Below are 7,774 nucleotides of genomic sequence, written 5' to 3' on the forward strand. Positions count from 1 at the left end.
GGCCAGACGTGAGTTTCTGCAGATTTTGAGTGATACAAACATTTAGGAAAGAACCTAAAGAGACAGTTGTGGTTTAATTTTATTGTTTTTTTGTAGTATGAAATGTAATTGTGAGCTTGGCAAGTACTTTTGGAGAATTTGATGTTTCCCCATTCAAACAGAATGCCCGAGCATTCTGCCCCAGAGGCGTTTCAAAGATGGCCGCCGGGTGAAATGACTTCCCTTAAAGGGACTTTGACTGAAATGACCTTGAGCAAGGTCAATAACCAATTGGAATTAACTTCTATCAGCTGTACTTTCTGATCTAAAGCATCTAGTTAAATAACGTGTTAACATGTAAAAAAATGCGTCACATTTTGAACTACTACAAAAAAAGAGTTATATGTCTGCCATGTTTGTAGTTTGTTTACACTTTTCAGTCGCATTTGTAGTTCTAAACGAATTTTGAAGTTCTAATTCAGTGGTTCAGCACTTTAAATTTCTACTGAAAATAGTTAACTCTAGCTTTGGAATACTCCTTTCAACATACTACAATTTAAGCCTAGTTCACACTACATGATTTTAAACATCAGCAGATCGCTGTGCTGTTCACACTACATGACTTGATTTTGTGTCTTTTAATCTTTGTGGTGTTCACACTACGCGACACTATGTAAATGATCCACAAGAGGGGGTGACACACTACAAGATCTGACAACAACTAAGCTCAGTCAAGCTACCATACCACAGCCAATGAAATGGTGAGGGAGGAGTCGTCAGAAAAAGCTGAACACTGCTTGTGTGCTCATTACATCACTGACAGCGTTTCAAGCTTTCAAGGAAGCATTTAAAAACATCGTCAGTCAGCTGATGCATCAGCAGATCAATCGCTCATCTGCAAGGTTCGAGTGGACTGATACACAGAGAGTTTTTAATTTTTGTAATTTAATAACCCTTTGAAATAAAACTAACATATTTATAACACCCTGACGTTTCCTAAACATCTGTGTATTTCTTTTTAATATTGTTATTTTTTAAATTACAAAACAGTAAAGAACTGAGCATTTCTACCTTTACCATATTGGTCAACATGACTGCATGCATGTCTGCCACTTTTCACAGTGACTTTAAATATGCATGCATTTTTTTGCCTAGCAGCTTCCTGCTAACATGAACATAACTTTCTGATAGCAAAAACATAAATTTACTTCAGCTAAATCTTTCAAAACAGCATATTCTGTGCCGGGAAACAGCTCCTGTTTGAAAGTGAAAGTTAAAGCGAGCACCAGACCTTTGCGTTGTTCTAGTATCTTAACTACATATTTATAGGTTGTATTACCAAAAAAGATCATATTTTTAGGGTAATGATGTCATCTAATATGATAACAGACATTAAAGCTTAATTTTAATATCTCAATAGAAGTTTTGAATGTAAATATGATGTGACAATATGACATTTTATATGAGAACGGTCAGAATAACTAGTATGGTAATTCTAATAGTTACAGAATTCTAGTCCACTTGTTAATATAGTCTACTCTCGTGTCCGTGTTAAGGCAGAATGAAGCGAGTGCATCGATGCCCATTCTGGCCAATCACAGACGTTTCTATTGGGCTCCTGAGCACACAGGCCTTCAGCTCATAGATATGCTCTCTCATTGGCTGCAGCTCGTCACTACATCTGACCGCACGTGGGGTCGAGTCAGCCAACTGCTCTGGAATATTCAGCATGCTAGATATTGGATTTCCGTCTGCGAGGTGTCGGCGATGCTCCAGCGAGCCTCTTTGACGCGTTGTTCAGTAGTTCACACACAAAGACTGGCGAGTGCCGTGCACCTGCAGATTTCTTCCCGATCACAGCCCGATCTGTCGTCGAGCTCATTAACTTCCAAATCGGGCTCAAATCAGGCTTAAAATCCTGTTGTGTGAACTAGGCTTTAGGGATGCAGGATATATCTGTAGCCATATCATTATCGGCCGATAATGTTAATGTTACCATTAATGTTACCATTATCGGTCCAATGTCAAAATTAGGCCGATATCTTTAAACCGATAAATGATGTAATTGTACAGATCTGCCTGTCTTGCGCATGCGTGGGTCAAACTTGTTCAGACTTGTCCAGTGCACTATAATGGAGCTTTACTCACATTGTTTTTTCCTTCAACGTCCATCCTTTCTTTCTGTGTTATGGCTGTGTGTTTATAACTCAGTAAGTAACCATATTCCTTATCATTATAGCTATGTTTGAAAGAGTGTCGTCGTGTATTTTGGTTTAAATCGCCTCAGGAAAATTATTATGTGTAAACATAATAGCAGCTATACACACATGTAAAATTCTTTGTAATCTAATATGATTATTTGTTATTATCAACATGTTGCTTGCCATGTGATGTAAGATTGTATTCAGCTTGATCAGTATATTTATAATGATTATAACGAGCTCACGTGATGGCTATCACTAGGGCTGCAGGATTAATCGAAAAAGATCGCGAGCTCGATTCATCCCTACACACAATCTTAATTCAGCTTTTCTACAATTCAGCCAATTATATTTTCAAGGTCTCCAAATGGTGTTAAAAGTGTCAAATACTGTATTTAGGTGATATAATTCACCCAAAAACGTAATTTCTGTCTTAATGTAATGATGTATTCGCAGCTGCGAAATCACACCTGAGCTGACACACTGTTTGTTTACTACAGAGAGGAATGCCCGCGAATCAGTGAACAGAACTTTATATTATGCTTTGTGTTTTTCATAAAGTCATCTGTGCTCAATGCTCAGGTGTTGTATCAAAATCTGACTCCGATGACAAATCTGACTCTGCTTTGCATGCACGAGCATCACGCAGCGCCTGCAGTTAAAGTTTCAAACTCACATCGATTTATCATAAACCTTTCAGCGTAATTTTTCCCGCAATTGACAGCAAGAATGAACATAAAGCGTTGTCTGACAGAGCCTACATGTGTTCAAAAGAATATAAAAGCCAAATAGGACGAATTTATGCTGCATTTTCTAAAGTAATACTAACTGTATTTAGCTTTTGGCTTGTACGGTTGCCCTGAACTGTCAAAACACTCTTCAAAATGTTTTTTCATGCATTACATATTTATACATTACTGGAAGACGTTTTATTCAAGAACATTTGAGCTGGTTTCAGTTCTTAGTTATTTCATTTTATATTTAGTTTACTTGTTAATTAAGTCCCATTTTGTTATTTAACTTATTATTTGTTATTTAACCTATGTGTTATTTGACCTATTATGCAAAGAAAAGGAAATAATATATTTTTGGCATGCTGATTTATGTAAAATTATAGGTCTATATAATTACCTTGTATTTTTTGCTTTAAGTAGGCTATTCAGTTCATAAGATCAGTTCTTAAAATAAAAGTTTTTAAAATAAAATCAAGTTTTTAAAATAAAATCAGTTGTTCACTGTATAAAAGTATAAAATTTTGAAATATTTACATTTATCGGCTAATATATCGGGTATTGGTCTTTAAGTCGGCCAAAAAAATCCATATCGGTGCATCCCTACTACAATTTTGGGCAAATAAATTCTTTTTTTGAACACTTTTTAGGAGAAATAGTATGAAATTGGGATGCAGCAATGCCAGCATATAACAGTCAAGATGTAGTAGCTGGATTAAAAGTACCTGCATAAGCCTGTATTATTTAGCTATTGATATCTGGGAATAACATACCTTGGAATGTGGCAACTGCAGACAGCCATGTTTTATAAATAATGCACTAATATGTATACAGTGCATTACAAATTTTTCATTTTTGGAGGGCTGGTTGGTAATTCTAATGGCCAAATTCTAAACATCTTTTTGCAGTGTGATGCTTGTATGGAAAATTTTACTTAGAGACCTATATGCATGTGTAATGGTGGTTGTTTATTCTATGTTACTTTTAGAAATAAAGGCTGACCGCAACCTGATCACTGTGAATTGAATGCATTGTTTTTGTGCCGTATATCTGTAGGCCTATGTCTGTTTGTGAAACCAGTAGTCAAGGTGTGAAAAGATCTAGCATGTGGTTTGCATTCTGTTGCATGCCTTAATGGTGCATTGAAATACAACACACAATGCTAAATATAAGGCATAGTACTCTTTTTTCCATCTAAATAATGCTGCTTATACAGAAAAAAGAAGGAGACCGGTGATAAACATTTTATTATGCATTGAAAGAATCAACAAAATTGTTTTGTCTTTTTTGTGCCATTTAAAATGTATAATCTGTCTTTTAGATTAAGTCAAAGATGGGTGCAAAACATTAATGCTGTATATACTGTATATAATATCTTTCAAACAAACAGCAAGTTATGAAAATGCAAGTGCATCACTACAAAATAATGAACTGAAAACCAACAGAAATCACAGTGAAGAAAAAAAACAGTATTTATTTTATTAATTATACTGCATGAAAACACAAGCAGATAAATACATATAAGCATATATAAAAGCAAATATGGTGAATACAGCACCACATATTCAGATAATTTCACTTATTTTTTGTATTTCATTGGCATTAACATGTGGTCTTGCTCAAAATAGCTGGTCATGAAAACACAATGTAATACAAGCAATTTCTGTTGTCATTTGACACCAAATTATTTTCACAAATGATATTTAAAAGCCCTACAACAACAAACACTATTTTCGAATTTTTAATTTCAGAGCAACATTTTATTTGAAACATTTTAATTTATTTTAGCATGTTTTTGAATTAAGTTTCACTTTCAGATTCTCAGCTATTATTTTTAAGGTACTATCATCAGTGACTTATCACCTCACTTAAAAGCAAAGGGGTATTTTGTGTGTGGTTATGGAAATTGTTGTGTCAAGCGTGTGGCAGTTGATGTTTAGATGTGAGAGCTGAGCTGGGGTCAGTTTGGTGGGTGGAAAAAAGTTACTTATGTACTGACAGCTTCACACAGACATTTAACATTCTTTTTGTGTATTTTTTTAAAAGATTGTCTGCCAACATTGTAAGGCTTGAAGCTTATGCTGCTATTCTGAGCCAGTAATCGAAAACAGAAAGCAGTTCAAGTGTGTTTAAATCAATTATTAATCTGACTTCATTTTAATTAACCATTAAAGTTGTTATCATCATTGATAAAGAGAAAGAATCTTAACGCCTTAAAGCAGGCAAAGTTGTTTATTAAGTTACATGTTTGAGAGTGGAATGAAACATGCGTACATACTGTATAGAGAAACTTCGCTATAACATTTGCACTCAAGATGAATAGATATCTTCAATATCCTCCAAGGACAGAGCAGCCAGGCACACGACGTGCCACTTCTTCCACCCGTCCATCACGTATCCAGCTGCAAACAACCCGGCAGGACAAGTGGGCTCTCCCGAGCCCAAACTTGTCATCGAGAAGATGGTGTCAATTGCGTTCAGAGATCAGTTGATCAAATCCATAATTCCTTATTCGTTTGGATAGCAGGGCACTGAGAGCCTCAGAGATAGAATAAGACGAGACAAGAGGAGCCAACCAGGAAAGATCAGGGACGAAGAGGAAGAAAAGTGCGACCGCCTTTGCCGAGAGCCAAAGAACAAAATTTTTGTTGAGCACTGGTGAATACTATGGCAATCAGCGATGTTTAAGAATGTGCTCAACTGTGCTTAAATGTTAGCGTGAAATGGACTTTTTTTTCTCTATCGTGACAAGTCTAATATAGTAAAAGAATCAGTTCATTAATTTGAGCTTGATAAATGACATCTATAACGTGTGTATGGGAAACATGTTAGCTAACTAGTGCCATTTCCCTTAATTTGAGGGAAATGAGGTCTGATATCCCTTATTATTTTTACTATTCATTCAGAACGGTCACTTTCTTTCTGATAACATATACTGCCAGGTACACAATGATCTTATGTGACTCCAGGCGATAATTCCAGGTTTCTTCCCACCGCAGCCTTGATTTCGCTTGTAAAATGCCAGCCAGCCATATGAAATCAGTCTATTGATGCTTTGAGGAGCTCTGCCACACCAGGAGGACTCCTGTCAAACTCCGTTCCTTAAGGGCTGCAGCTCTGCAGTTTAGTTCCAACCCTAATTAAACACACCTGATCAAACTAATTAAGTCCTTCAGGCTTGTTTGAAACCTACAGGTAAAGGTCACACTAGAGATTGAGCGTATGAAATTCTGTCGTACGGCGCTGCGAAAAAGGGCAGCATTAAACAAGATAATTAGACATTAAAAAATGCAAGCGATAGGTCCTTATTTTACATTTCTGTCCAGAGAGGTCATGTTTTGATCCTCGGTTGGTCTCACGCAGTCAAGTGATATGATTTCGCAGGTCAGAGTTCACCAAGCTTGAACTTTGCACCGCAGCGAACTGCGAAACTTAACACATAACCCTGCGTTTCCGGTCCGACGCATTCGCCTGCGTATGAATGGAAGTCTATGGGAGGAAAAGCCCAGCGTGACCGCAGCTTAAGTGTGTTGGAGCAGGGTTGGAACTAAACTGTGCCGGTCTGTGGCCATTCAGGAACTGAGTTTGACACCCCTGCGAGTAGTCCCTCATGAGTGTAGAAGGAATAGTGTATAAATTTTTTCAGCTTATAACACAATTTATTTAGATTTCAAATTCAGTTTATTACCATTTATTAAAGTTATTGTACATTTGATATTCATTTTTTATTGAACTGAAAATGCTAAACTTTGAAGACAGAGTACCCGCGGGGTCTTAAAAGCATTGAAAAAGTCTTAAATTTGATATCTCAAATTAAGGCCTTAATAGCCTTCAATTATTATACAAAAGTCTTAGATTTCGTTACAAAGGTCTTATTTTATTCATTTATTTTACCTTTCTTAGGATTAAGTTCATACCGTAACAAAATTAACTGTTGCTAATGTAAGCTAATAAAAATGAAAATAAATAAAAAGAGCGGAGCTGTGGCAAAATAATGAATAAAAAGAATGAGACTATGGTCAAATAAATAAATAAATGAAAAAAGTGCGACTACTGAGAGTGCAAGCAGCTAGGGACACCGGCAAAAAAAAAAAACAAAAAAACGGACCGGCCCACCGGGAACTCTCCCAGTCCTCCCGATTAGCCAATCCGGGCCTGCTGAGGGATATATATGTGTGTGTGTGTGTGTATATATATATATATATATATATATATATATATATATATATATATATATATATATATATATATATATATATATATATATATATATATATATATATATATATATATATATGTGTGTATGTATATATTAATGTATATGTATATGTGTATATATATATATATATATATATATATATATATATATATATATATATATATATATATATATGCATATATTAATGTATATGTGTATATATATATATATATATATAGAGAGAGAGAGAGAGAGAGAGAGAGAGAGAGAGAGATTACTGTAGTAAAGGCTAAAGTATACTATGACAATTACTATTAGTTCATAATAGTTTTTAATGATACTACATTTTTAGTGTAATTCATTAATGAAGAGTTGTAAATATATATATACAATATAATGCTTATTGCGAAGTATTTCCCTTTGCTATAAATTGCTATAGTATTTTAATTGTGTAACACCTGGTTTAATTGGATTTTTTTGTTTTAGCTGTTATATAATATAATTTGTTTCTGTTTAGTACAGCATATTATTTACAGTAAATAACTGAACTGAACTATTCTGCCTCATGTTTCATTGACAGTTTTATCTATCACTAAGATATAATTGACTTGGATTTAAGTTGCTTTGATTTAAAAATGAAAATTGCAAAAATATCTTAGATGTAG

Source organism: Danio aesculapii, chromosome 7, assembly GCF_903798145.1.
Source record: "Danio aesculapii chromosome 7, fDanAes4.1, whole genome shotgun sequence".
In the NCBI taxonomy this organism is placed as follows: domain Eukaryota; kingdom Metazoa; phylum Chordata; class Actinopteri; order Cypriniformes; family Danionidae; genus Danio; species Danio aesculapii.